This window comes from Nicotiana attenuata, unplaced genomic scaffold (genome assembly GCF_001879085.1).
Source record: "Nicotiana attenuata strain UT unplaced genomic scaffold, NIATTr2, whole genome shotgun sequence".
NCBI lineage: Eukaryota > Viridiplantae > Streptophyta > Magnoliopsida > Solanales > Solanaceae > Nicotiana > Nicotiana attenuata.
In genome coordinates this window covers 30,843-45,784 of record NW_017671548.1, presented here as the reverse complement: position 1 = coordinate 45,784, position 14,942 = coordinate 30,843, and positions in this window count along the sequence as shown.

Here is a 14,942-nt window from a genome sequence, read left to right as displayed (position 1 = left end):
TTTCTTTGTAATTTTCAAATTTCTATTTTTTTTATTTTTCTGCACCATCCACCCCCACCCCAAACCCCACTTGCCCCCCTCCCACCCCTCCCCCACCCCCCTGCGCGCGCACAAAGTTTTTTTTTTTTTTTTTTGAATTTTCAAATTTCTAGTTTTTGTTGTTTTGCACCACCCACCCCCACACCCCGACAGAATTTTTTTTTATATATTTTCAGTTTTCGAAATTTTACAAGTTTCAAAGTTATGAATACGGACGTTTATGTGTTTGGAAGTTTACGGGTATAGAAATTATAAAGTGTATTGTAGACAATAAATTTGGTTCGAGAAAATAAAATCAAGACCGAAAAATATCGCAACAATCCTAGTATTTTATTTCAAATATATGAGTGTTACAATCTCTATGATTCCTCTGATTCTTCTTTCCAATGGTAAATAAATTCAAGGGCCTTTGAGCTTGATCTTGAATCTATGTTTGTTGCCACGAACGATGATCTTGTTCTTGAGCTTGAGCTTGATTGCTTGAACTTGACCTTGATTCGTTCTTCGTTCTTGAGCTTGAACTTGATTTGTCCTTCGTTCTTGAACTTGAACTTGATTGCTTGAAGCTTGAAACTTGTGGAGAAATTTGTAGTGTTTGATCCACGAGCTCTTTCTTGCTTCTTGTTATCACTTCTGGTCCCTTTTCTGAGTTATGAAGACCCCTATTTATAGTTGTGGAAGGGAAGAGTCATGATAAGAACAAACTCTTTCCGACCAATCAAATTGAAGGGTGACATGGCCGCATTTGATTGGCCAGAACATGTCACGATTTCATTGGCCTTTAAGTGTGACTGGGCATGACTTGTCATTTTGACACATGGCATGATCCTATTGGCTCTTCTGTTTGACTTGGCGTGCCACGTCATTTGACAAATGGCACCAAACCGGACCTCTAGGAAGATGACATCTTGGGCTTAATGAAGCGGGCTCATCACTTTAGCCCAATTAAATGCGCTGGCCCAATGGATTAAGACTTATTTATTTAATCCGTTTATATTGAACTTATATAATTAATTCAATTATATTAGCCCATATGTATTTGGACCAATATATCTTGAATTTAAAATATAGTCCAAATTATTTTATGGATTTAATTGTAATAAAATTTATATGCCTACAAATGGCCCCTACTTCAAGACTTGTCAATGTATATAAATTTTGAAGACCAGACTTGAAGTACGAATTTATTTGGACGTAATTCATCTCAGAACTTATGGACTTCTAATCACACAATTCATTGAGCATAGCTTTTTGACTCATGAACATACTAGCTTAAATCACATGTCTCCTTCTACTCATTACAGTCACGCCAGTATCTTTGGCATTTAAAATTTTTTCACCAGTTGCATGGAATATTATTTTTTTATACTGAACTTTCCAATACCAGTATGTATCTTCCATTTTATCATATATTTTGCCTTAATTTGTTCCATGTTAAAGGGACACATACGCAATACTCTTCATGGTAAAATACATAGATAAAAGTTCACTTTTCAAGGCAAAATAATATCATAGTTCCAACGCATCATCAAGTCCGATTAGGAATCAAATTCCTCCACCAATTTCAATTCGGACACGGCAGTGTTATCTCACGCCATCCAACTAGTAGTACTTAGAATTCATCCAGGAATCAACTTCCTTCACCAACTTCAACTTGGGAACAAAAGAATTAGATCACGCCACTGCAGCTGATCCCACATCGGCAATTACTCTTTTAAGTCGTCTCTTCCATGCTTATATAAACTCATGTGCTCGTATTTGTAAGCATCAATTCGCAGTATTTGCAAGTCACTTGAGTCTATTTTTGTGGACTTTGAAGCATTAACGCGAAGGTAATTTCTTCTTCTTTTCTTGTGCTTTTCTTGTTTTGTTGTCCTTTTTTTTTAGGTCAAGCGAGAAAGATATGTTCTTGTTCAACAAGATTATCCATGCATGAAGAAGACAATCTTGGGGTGTGAGGGGATGAGTAGTCATTAACCGTTAACCGTCTAAGCCAAAGATTTATTTTATCTTAGGCAAAGAACATCACACCGTTTATGCCAAAGATTTATTATCTGAAGCGAAGACCATTACACCGTCTGAGTTAATGACTTCATCTTGTTTAACTTCATTTTATCTGAGGCATAGACCTTTACACCGTCCGGGCTAAATTTATTTTGTCTTAAGCGAAGACCATTACACCGTCTAAGCTAATGACTTCATCTTGTTTGAAGAATTAACTTCATTTTATCTAAGGCATAGACCATCTGGGCCAAAGATTTATTTTGTCTGAAGCGAAGACTATTACACCGTCTAAGCTGACTTCATCTTGTTTGAAGATTTAACTTCATTTTATCTAAGGCATAGACCATTACACCGTCTGGGCCAAAGATTTATTTCGTCTGAAGCGAAGACCATTACACGTCTAAGCTAATGACTTCATCTTGTTTGAAGATTTAACTTCATTTTATCTAAGGCGCATAGACCATTACACCGTCTGGGCCAAAGATTTATTTCGTCTGAAGCGAAGACCATTACACCGTCTAAGCTAATGACTTCATCTTGTTTGAAGATTTAACTTCATTTTATCTAAGCCCCATTTTCGGTTACGACAAATCTACACTCCGACAAGACTTGAAGTATTGGCTGACTATTAAATTTGTCGCATGCCAGATTAGAATGCAAGTATCACCTATGCAATTTGTTACATGTCAATTACTTGAACAACGTAATAACTGAGCAAGGACAAAGGCACAACCATGCAAACTATCATTTTAATATACATTGCAACTGCCAATGACATTTATATTTCCTAGTAAGAAACGAATTCTCTCTTATGGTAATGATTAGATAGATTTCACGTGAAAGATCCTTAATCCCAATAACAATCTGAGTTGCTTTAGCACTCCTGTATTGCCGCCGAGATTAGACTCCTTCTTCGAATAAACATTGCAGTAGCTGAATCCTATACGGAAAATAATTGTAAAACAGATGATCCCACATCGGACTTTACTCTTTTAAGTCATCTCTTCCATGCTATATAAGGCTGCATGCACTCCCTACGTTGAACATCGATTTACATTGTTCTTAAATCAGAAGAAGTATGACAGTGCCGAGGTAACTTCTTTTTTCTTTCTTTTGCGTCCTTTTTTTTGTCATCCTTTTTTGTAGGTCAAACAAGGAGGGTCGTCAAGTGCTAAGTTGACGAGCAACTCCATGACGTCCCATCGAAGGATAAATCCGTAAAAACTTAAAGACGGTTAAATCCACAACAATTTATAGACGGGCGGATCTTGCAACAACTTATAGACAGATCAGTTTACAGCAACTTATAGACGGATAAATCTATAACAACTTATAGACGGACACATCCACTTCAATATATAGACGGACAAATCCGCATTAACATATAGATGGACAAATCCACATCAACATATAGACGGACACGTCCAGCTCAATATATAGACGGACAAATCCACATCATCATAAAGACGGACACATCCGCATCAACATATAGATGGACACATCCACATCAACATATAAACGGAAACACCAACATCAACATATAGATAGACACATCCACATCAACATATAGACGGACAAATCTGCATCAACATATAGATGGATACATCCACATCAACATATAGACAGACAAATCAACAAAGAGGCCAACTTAAGGTGCAAATGGACTTATATGTCCACCTTAAGATTGGAACGTTATAGTTCCTTTTAAGGACAAACCCACGAAGAGGCCAACTTAAGGTGCAAAGGGACTTATATGTCCACCTTAAGATTGGAAAGTTATAAAGCTTCAACTTGAAGACGACATTGACTTGAACACTTGGAAAACTTTGCAGATTTGGCGGACCTAAATATTTCAACTTGAAGATCGGCGAATTTGAAGACTTCAACTTGAAGACCGACGGAGTTGAAGATTTCAATTTACCATAGAGGGTTGCCCCCTTTTAAATCAAATGAGATCAAAGTTCCACAAGAGGATGGCATTTCAGCTTGATTTTGCATTCCTCCATACTTCACTTGGACAACAATTGGGGCAATATGTATCTTTTGAACTTATGCGACTGAACTTAGAATGAAACTCTAAGCTGCCTACGTACCTCGGTGCAGAGGATCAAGTCATACCGTAGTTCAGACTGAGTAGATTTTTTTTTTACGTCCTGACTTTTGCCTAGGCCGTCTCTTTCGAGATTTTCAACCTAGCGGACTTTTGTTTTGGGTCGTACACAGTTTATACTCTTGCGGGCCAGGAGTGTAGCAACATGCAGTTTAGGCTCGTGCGTCAAGGAGCGTTACGACTTGCAGTTTAGGCTCATGCGTCAAGGAGCATTATGACTTGCAGTTTAGGCTCATGCGTTAAGGAGCATTATAACTTGCAGTTTAGGCTCGTGCTTTGAGGAGCATTACGACTTGCAGCTTAAGCTCGTATTTTAAGGAGCTTTGCAACTTGAAGATTTTGCTCAAATTTGAAGAGCTTCATGACATGCAGTTTAGGCTCGTGCGTCCAGGAGTGTTGCAACTTGAAGGTTTAGCTTACAATTTGAAGCTCCGCTCGAATTTGAAGATCTTCATAACTTGAAGATTTAGCTTTGAAGAGCTTTGCAACTTGAACACTTTGCTCGAATTTGAAGAACTTTACAACTTGAAGACTTTGCCGAATTTGAAGAGCTTTACGTCTTGAATATTGACTCGAAATTTGGAAACTTTGCGATTTGAAGTCCTTGCTCGACTTTGAAGAGCTTTCGACTTGAGTCTTTGCTCGTATTTGAAAAGCTTTGCGACTTAAACACTTTGCCCAAATTGAAGAGCTTTACAACTTGAAGACTTTGCTCGAATTTGAAGAGCTTTACGCCTTAAAGGTTTAGTTCAAAGTTGGGGAGCTTCGTGACATACAATATATACTTATGTACCACGAAGCATTATAACTTGCAGTTTATGCTCGTGCGTTGAGGAGCATTATAACTTGCAGTTTAGGCTCGTGCATTGAGGAGCATTACGACTTGCAGTTTAGGCTCATGCGTCAAGGAGCATTATAACTTGCAGTTTAGGCTCATGCGTTAAGGAGCATAGCAACATGCATGGACTCTTCAAGTTCATCTTCGGATGAATATTTGCCCCCATTTTGAGCATCGTCTGCTTCTATTTCATCATGAGGCTCAAAGTCACGAAACCTTTGATCTCCACTTGTAGCCATACTCAATTCCATATCATTTGCACGAGTTGCTACTTCTTCAAATGTTTTGGGTTTTATGCCTTGTAAGATATAGCAAAGACTCCAATGCATGCCTTGAATGCACATTTCAATGCCAGAAGTTTCGCTAAGGCGATCTTTACAGTTGAGGCTTGCATTCCTCCAACGATTGATAAAGTCGATAACTGGTTCACTCTTTCGTTGACGAGTATTTGTAAGTTCTACAATACTCACCGTACGTCTCGTACTATAAAGCGATTGAGGAACTCTTGCTCTAGTTGATCCCAGCAATCGATAGATCCAGCCTCGAGGTCCGTGTACCAGTCAAAAGCATTTTCTTTTAGCGAGCGGACAAACTGCTTGATGAGGTAATCTCCATAAGTCCCAGCATTGTTGCACGTCTCCACGAAGTGCGCAACATGTTGTTTTGGGTTACCTTTACCATCAAACTGTTGAAACTTCGGAGGTTGATAGCCAGCAGGCATCTTCAACATATTGACCCTTGCAGTGTACGACTTTGCATATGTAAGGGAGGATTTGGTAGCAACTTCATATTTGTTCTTAATGGTTCCTTCGATGAACTCCTTCAGTTGATCGATTGGAATCATCCCTTCAGATGAGACAGGGATAGCCTTGGTGGACGCTGCTTGTCTTGGAGCAGAGTCACTCTCTAGAACTTCTGGGAGCTTGCCGGGTGCATGGGTGGATTCTTCTTCCATCAAGATTCCCACCCTGTCTGTTAGCTTATCGATTCTAGCCTCTTGATTTTGCATGCATTTGGTCAAGCCAGCGATTGCTTCCGTCAAGTTTGCCAACTGCTCCTCCACGGATGAAGTATTTGTCACCATAGCTTGCATGATTGTCGTGGACGACGGAGAGTAGCATGGATTTTCACACAGATTGATCCTTGATCGGCTCACGCTTTGTGGTGTAAGTGGGGAGGATCCATCACTTGAAGCATCATCATCTTCCTTCATAGTAGAGTGCTTGGATCTGGAGAGGTCAAGCAGAGCAAGAGTTTTCTTGATCTTTTCAGCAACATCGCTTCCTCCTTCAGATGCGTTTGTGGAAGATCTTGCTCCTTTTGAGGATGAAGATCTGAAAACAGGGGTTGACGCGGACGACACTTGGGGTGCTTGTTGTCCTAAAGAGCTTGCTTTGCTCCTCGTAACTGGTCTGAAGCTTCCAAAGGTAACATCGAGGATGCTTTCCACATCAGCATAGAACCTGGAGTTAGCAGCCTTGGTGGAAGTTGAACCGGAGTTGATTTTCTTTGAAGCCATTTCAATGTTCTTGGTATTTGGTGAATGAAAAGTTGAGATGAGAGGTAGAGATTGTCCCACTGGGCGTGCCAGAATTTGTAGACAATAAATTTGGTTCGAGAAAATAAAATCAAGACCGAAAAATATCGCAACAATCGTAGTATTTTATTTCAAATATTTGAGTGTTACAATCTCTATGATTCCTTTGATTCTTCTTTCCAATGGTAAATAAATTCAAGGGAATCTATGTTTGTTGCCACGAACGATGATCTTGTTCTTGAGCTTGAGCTTGATTGCTTGAACTTGACCTTGATTTGTTCTTCGTTCTTGAGCTTGAACTTGATTTGTCCTTCGTTCGTGAACTTGAACTTGATTGCTTGAAGCTTGAAACTTGTGGAGAAATTTGTAGTGTTTGATCCACGAGCTCTTTCTTGCTTCTTGTTATCACTTCTGGTCCCTTTTCTGAGTTATGAAGACCCCTATTTATAGTTGTGGAAGGGAAGAGTCATGATAAGAACAAACTCTTTCCGACCAATCAAATTGAAGGGTGACATGGCCGCATTTGATTGGCCAGAACATGTCACTTGCACACGTGGCACGATTTCATTGGCCTTTCAGTGTGACTGGGCATGACTTGTCATTTTGACACATGGCATGATCCTATTGACTCTTCCGTTTGACTTGGCGTGCCACGTCATTTGACACATGGCACCAAACCGGGCCTCTAGGAAGATGACATCTTGGCCTTAATGAAGCGGGCTCATCACTTTAGCCCGATTAAATGGGCTGGCCCAATGGATTAAGACTTATTTATTTAATCCATTTATATTGAACTTATATAATTAATTCAATTATATTAGCCCATATGTATTTGGACCAATATATCTTGAATTTAAAATATAGTCCAAATTATTTCATGGATTTAATTTTAATAAAATTTATATGCCTACATGTACGCATTCGTAAGTTCGCGGTTTCAAAAGTTTAGCTGTTCGGAAGTCTATGAAATTTGTGGGTTCGGAAAGTTGTTGGTTCGGAATTTATGGCTTCATGTTTATTGTATCTAAATCTATACTCCCTCCGGTTCACAATAAGTGTCCAATTTGCTTTTAGCACGCCCATTAAGAAAATATTAAATTCTATACAAAAATACCTACTATGACTAAACTACCCCTAATTAAACATTTAATGTGAGGAGTAAGAAAACTTTTTAGGGATATGTACATATGGGTTATTTTGTAAAAACAAATTGAATTCTTTCTTGATTACATAACTGGACACTTATTTTGAACCAAAATGAAAAAGCAAATTGGACAGTTATTGTGAACCGGAGGGAGTACTATATTAAAAGCACGAAAGCCCTTAGCGAAATATCGTTTGCCTTTTTTACCCTTTAAAAATAAATTTCATATTGAATAAAATTGTAATTTAAGTTACTTTCCTTATAATATTTAGGACTTGAAAAATCACTAAAATTTAGTAACTAGATTATTCCTTATTTGAACTGTGTATGAAATCCTAATATGTAGGATTTAACAAGAATACTATAATAAGAACAAAAAACATGTAAAAGATTCTCCAACAAAATAAACAATCCGATTACAAAGCTTATTGTCTTCCATGAAAATTTTAGTTCCCGACAATGACGGTGTTTTGAAATCAAGTACAACTTATTTGACTTTTAATTTATACCTTTATTTTAAGCATTGAATAATAGTATAAATAAAAATAGATAATAGGCAATACACTTCCATCTAATACTTGAACTCCCTTCATATTCAAATAATATTTTTTTCTTCTTTGATTTTAGTAGAATATTTAAAAATTACACTCAAATGTTAGAACAAATAATTAATTATTTCTTCCTTATCGATTTTTGTGTAATATTTTGAAAAATTACACCAATAATTAGGTAAAAATAACTAAGAAAATATTTTAAAATTTGAAAGAATGTTTACGTTAAACAAAATTGAAGGATAACAATCCTGGGATAAAATGTGGGGTTATTTAGTTTCGTGTTTGGATAGATTTTATTTTTTGGTATAAAAACTTGCGAGAATAGTTATACCACAATCTTAATTAGCTGCTATTTTATTATTCTATATTCAATGTGAGATAATAATTTGGGGATTAACTATCGCATGATAAAATAATCAAATATCAAAATATCCTTCTCCAAAGCACTTATCCCAAAATATTTTAAGAAAACCAAGGTTAAAGTTAAAAATATTTTTTTTTCAAGTTTATATATGAAAAATCAAACACATTTTTTATATTATACTCCATACATTCGATCTATTGTTCATTCAATAAATCAAATATTTATTAGTCGAAAGTATATCTAATAAATATTTTTGTTATTACTTGATTTCCGTATTCGTGAATTTAAAAGACCCCTTAGCCTACATAAAGGAGAAGATTGACGGTAAAAAAAAAAAAATTTTACCTCCTATAGCAAAGGTTAACACCTTATTTATTTTAAATAAATACCATTTAAAAAAATTATATTCTATAGATACCTTTTAAGGTTTATAGCAAAATATTTAATTTTGGTTACCTCCTACCCCTAAGCCACTAAATACGCTAATCAGTTACACTATTTTCTTTCTCTCTCTACTTTGATACATCCCATTCTCTTCCCCCATCCTCCTCAAGTGGAAGCGTTCATCACCTCCAATGTCCACCAATTTTCTTCAAGTTAACGTTTCCTCTGCATTGGTACACTCACTCTCTCTCTCTCTCTCTCTCTCTCTCTCTCTCTCTCTCTCTCTCTCTCTCTCTCTCTCTATTTCGAATAGCTGAGACACAGAATAACAAGTGATCACCTCCCCACATAATTCAGGTTACGAATTACCGCTTTGGGACGACAAATTTGCTGATCAACCGTTGCGTATTTGAAAAAGACTAGCTTTCACCGGATTTGTGCAAACCCCACTTCAGAGCAGCCGCCGACATTAAACTGATTCTTGTGCAAAGCCCCCATCCCATTATAATAGATGCACTGATTCTTGAACAGTAGCCGACATTAAACAGATTCTTGTGCAAAGCTGAATCAATGCGCCTTTTATACAAAAAGAATTTGAAGATAAAAACAGAGATGAAGAACGGTTTATAACTTACAAGTGAAGGAGGGAGAATTTGGCGTATTGAGAGCGTGGGGAGATGACGACGTAGCAGTGGGCTTGGGTTTTGACATTAAACTGATTCTTGTGCAAAGCCCCCATCCCATTATAATAGATGCACTGATTCTTGAAGATTGCTATGTTCAAGATTCTCACCAACAACAGCAGCCGCCGACATATAATCCGGTTGGTTTGTTCTTGAACAAAGACGATGGAGTTTGGGGCTGAGCAACTTGATTTTCTGTTAATTTATTTCAATGTATTTTCATGTATTTCATGGTATTCATTGTCTTTTTTTTTTTAATTGTAATTCAATGTATCTCGTTGTATTTCATGTATTTTATTGTATTCACTGTCTTTTTTTCTCATTGTATTTCAATATATCCCCCTTTATTCTATGTATTTTATTGTATTCACTGTCTCGCTATAAGCAATGAATGTATTCGTAAGTTTTTTTTAATTAAATAATTTATGTATTCAAATGTATTATATAATTTCTCTGAAGATTTTTTGGGGTATTTTTCATTTGAGAATCTTTTTTATAACTGAAAATACAAAATTTGTGTGTTATAATTGAGCTTGTTGAGTTATATTAGGAGTCTATTATGTTAATTGATTCACTTTCCGTTTTAAAAACAGTATAATCCCATGTTTCACTCCATGAATACACTCGAATACAACAATTGATTACCTGGACTTCCCTGATTCACGCCTATTTTTACTACTGTATTCATGAATACTATAGTTTAAATACATCAAATACATCTTATAACCACATAAAAGGTATATATAATCCGTAATATAGCAAATGGTATCTACAGATGGCTAATTACTACTAAAAGATAGTGCTTTATGAAAATTTCCCTTAAAAAATTTAGACAATAAAGAAAATTTAATTATAGTGTAAAACTTAAAGTCAAATTGGTAAAAATGCCAACTTGAAACAATAAGGATAAGACAACATAAGATAATATTTTGTAATATAAATGAACATTTTAATTATTATTTTTATATTCCAACAAATAACAACTCTGTTTTTTTTTAAATATCGGTAAGTTATCTGTTTGTAAAATATTAACTCAATATTAGTCGTTTTTGGATTTTACACTATAGTTGTCAATTTTTCTTGAGCTATAGGGACAACCTCTTTCTTCCAAATCTCTAAAGAGATTAAAAAAAATTAATTAATTTTCAATAAATTTTATTTGATAAATCCTTAAAGAATCTTGATTACAATATTTATGCATTACTTGCTTGTTTTTAATATTAGATCACATAAACAATAACAACTTTCATAAGATATTCCCAAAGAGATCTTTAAAAATAGAATAAAATATTTACGGACTTTTATAAAGAAAGATCTTTTTCTTTATTGTGTTAGTTAAATGGGATCAACATTCATCATTCAAGAAATTTAGTTTTTGTTTTATAACCAAATACATTTTTTAAATATTATTTACGTGATTTAAAAAAAAATTATATATTCATTGATATGGGGTACACGCGCAAAACGCGTACCCTAAAACTAGTTATTTATAAATACTCTTGAGAAGTTATTTTCCTTAATTTGCGTACCAAACACCGAAAAATAAATAAGATTACTACTTGTTTTCCAAAAAAACATTTTCCTTTATACCAAACACACCCAAAGTATAGGAAGATTCTACTAATGAATCCGAACCTGTAGTTGATGGGAATATTGCTCTATCATACTGGCTTGGTGTGTAGAAACGACTTGCTGGGTAATTTTGTGGCATAAGGTAGTCGTTCATTGCTGCCTGTTCCAACAATGTATAAGCATTTGTTCAAGTGCTGTTTGGCTCAAACTTTATTTCCTACCAAAATCTCAATTATGACTTGATGATTTTGCAATTGCCTATCCAAACTAATTCATCTCCCTGTAAAAAACAATATTACTTCTGAAAAGTCAAAATACATCTTCTCTTTGGATTAATAGTACAATCCACAAGTATAAGTCCTTGCTAAATTTGGACATCAAGCTATTGACAGGTGAGCTCATATCGAGTGTTATAACTGAATTTTAAACTTGGACTTCCAAATTACTAAGCTTATGCCTCAACCATTGGCACTGCTGTAAGTTGGACAATCTTACCTATGCAATGTCTTTTCTTTTTTCGCCCACAATTCCAGTACTTTAGCTTCTTTTTTTTCTCTCTCTCTTTTACTCTTTCTTTAGTTACCCAAACGAAATAAGAATTATTTTAGAGTAGACCTTTTACTTTAAAATCTAAACTTTTTGAAGTGCTTTTTAGTTCTTTCTTTCATAATTTATTCAAGAAGTTCTACACAACCTTTAAAGTCTAACTAGCTTATTTTTCTAGTTATATTTTTTTATTGTACTATTTAATACTTTAAAATCTTTTAAACTAGATATTTAAAATTGAAAAATAGTTATCATGAATTTTGATAAGAATCAACAAAGAAACGAAGAACAGAGCAAATAATGGTAAAAAGTATATGTATGGCAGATAAGTTAGTCCAACTAATGTATGTTAAACCTCAGAAAATCTCCGTGATGATATAAGTTTCTTCGAAAATCCTTACAGATAGCGGAAAATAAGTGTATTGTCTTAACAACTTTAATTTCTTACTCCACATGTTTCTAGGGTTTACACTTGGAGTAAAGATTTCTTTCAGTTTAATTCATTTTATTTTGGTTCTTTAAGAAGAAAAAAAAGTGGCTCAGCAGCGCTTGAGAGAGAGAGAGAGAGTAGAGAGAGAGAGAGAGTGTATGTGTATAGGCTCTTATGAAGTGAGTTTGGAGCATAGAGAATAAGTTGATCATGCGAAGGACTGAGTTTCAAGCAAAGTTAATGGCTCATGTACTATATTGAGAAAAAAAAGGCTACAATGACTTAGTAGATTGAATTGACATAAAACATATTAGAACATACATTTGAGGAAAGATGGTTGCACCCACAAACTTATGAATATTTGAGGTCTTATTGTTGGAAAAATTGGATGACCATGGAGAATAAAAGGTTTAGTTTGAGGCGTGCCAAAGAAACTGTTCTTAAGATATTTCGCTCACACTGAGATGAATATTATTAGGCATATCCCTCAGGATTCAACAAACTCTTCTAGTATAACTAGGACCAGAAACAACAAAGATTAAGAAGAAAACCCAGCACAAAAGAAAATGAAAGAAAAGTTTTAACTTTGTTTTTCATTACTATAAAAACATGAAAAATAACAAAGTATATATAGTCCAAAAAACTTCACAATTTGATAGAAGAATACGTTAAGAACCAAAAATAAGCCATAAAGGCTTCTGTTACAAAAGTAACGTTCTTTCAAATGGTGAATTGAAAGCGACTGAACATTCTTTCAAAAAGTAACGTTCTTAATCCAAAGCCATTAAGGCTATCAAATGGTCAATTCTTCTTTAAATAGTAACGTTCAAATTATCCACTAATGAGCATTCAGTAATCAAATTTAATATTTTCAAAGTGAATTCAAAATTAAACTAATTTTATTTTACAAATATATTTAAGATAATTACGATAATAATGATTCATTAATATAATTGTAAGAAAATGAATCTAGACATAGTTTTGGAATATTATTTTTTGAGATATCAAAAGTATTTTTCTATCAATCCCTCATATCTCGAAAAGAATATTAAAAAAAATAATGAAATAATATTAATAATTTGCTGGGTTTTCACAAATGAGCATAATGCATCGAATCTGGTGTCTCTTGGACTATGAACTAGACCTAGATAAAATAAGATTAAACTTACAGAACAATTGGTGAAGTTTAAAATTTCTATGAACCCAAAATTCTTTTGTAAGTTTAGTGTGTTATCTATCACATTATACCTGCACACACTTTGTTGTTTGACGCGGTTTTGCGCTAATAGGCCATGTGCGCGCCTGGTTTTCATGAGTGCTCTAGAAATTTCGCCACAAATATCATAAGAGCGGCCCCACTCCACACTCATATAGGTCCATCCATCAAGTGTATTTTGCAGCGCAATACACCACCTACAAAAGGCTATGGATTATTGGATTAAGAATATAATAACTCAACCTCACATTCCTTGTAGTCTTGCATTATGTACACAAACCATAGGAATAGACATATTTTAATAGTGCACATTCGATCAACTAATGACTTGTTATTACCCATATAAACCTACTTCATGGGATCTCCAATCACATAGGTTGCGTTACCATCATAGTTGATATAACTCAAATTGGCAAAAGTCCCATTCCCCTCGATGTTTTAGATATTAATTTTCTTCCTAAAGGTTTAGTCAGAGGATCGGCCAAATTCACTTCTGACTTTACATAATCTATGGAAATAATTCCATCTCTCAGCAGCTGCTTTATCATATTATGTCTCTTCCCATTAAAGGATTTATTTTTGGCAATGGCTATTGCAGCTGGCAATCACAATACATCGACACAGAAGGTGTCGGTTTAATTCCTAGTGGAATACTTGCCAAAAGGTTCTTTAACCACTCGGCCTCATTGTCAGCCAATTCCAATGCCACAAACTCAGATTCCATGGTAGATCTAGCTATTATTGTTTGTTTAGCTGATTTCCATGCCACAGCACCCCCACCGAGGGTGAACACATAACCACTAGTGGGTTTTGTCTCATATGAATCAGAGATCCAATTAGCATCACTGTATCCTTCTAGTACAATGGGAAATCTACTATATTTAATACCATAGTTCATGGTACCTCTCAAATATTTCATTACTTTTACTAATGCATTCCAATGATCATGACTCGGGTTTTGAGTATATCTACTCAATCCACACATAGCATATGCAATATTAGGTCTAGTAAAATTCATCACATGCATTAGACTACTAATAACTTGAGCATATTTATTTTGATCTACAACATCTCCCTTATTCTTTTTTAATTGACTACTAGCATCATAAGGAGTGCTTAGAGGTACCACATCAAAATTATCAAATTTTTTAAGAATTCTTTCAACATAATGTTCTCGAGCCAACATCAAACTATTGTCATCTCTTATAATTTTCATGCCTAAAATAACACTAGCTTCTCCCATGTCTTTCATCTCAAAATTAGAAGACAAGAAAAATTTGATTTTATGTACCAAAATCAAGGCTAGAACTAAAAATAAGCATGTCATCCACATAAAGGCAAATAATAACACATGTACCATCTACACATTTTGTATAAAAACATTTATCTACTTCAATTGATGAAAAACCATCATTAATCAGTACTTGATCAAATTTTTCATGCCACTATTTAGGTGCTTACTTTAGACCATATAAATATTTTAGCAATTTACATACTTTATTTTCTTGGCCAGACAGTATA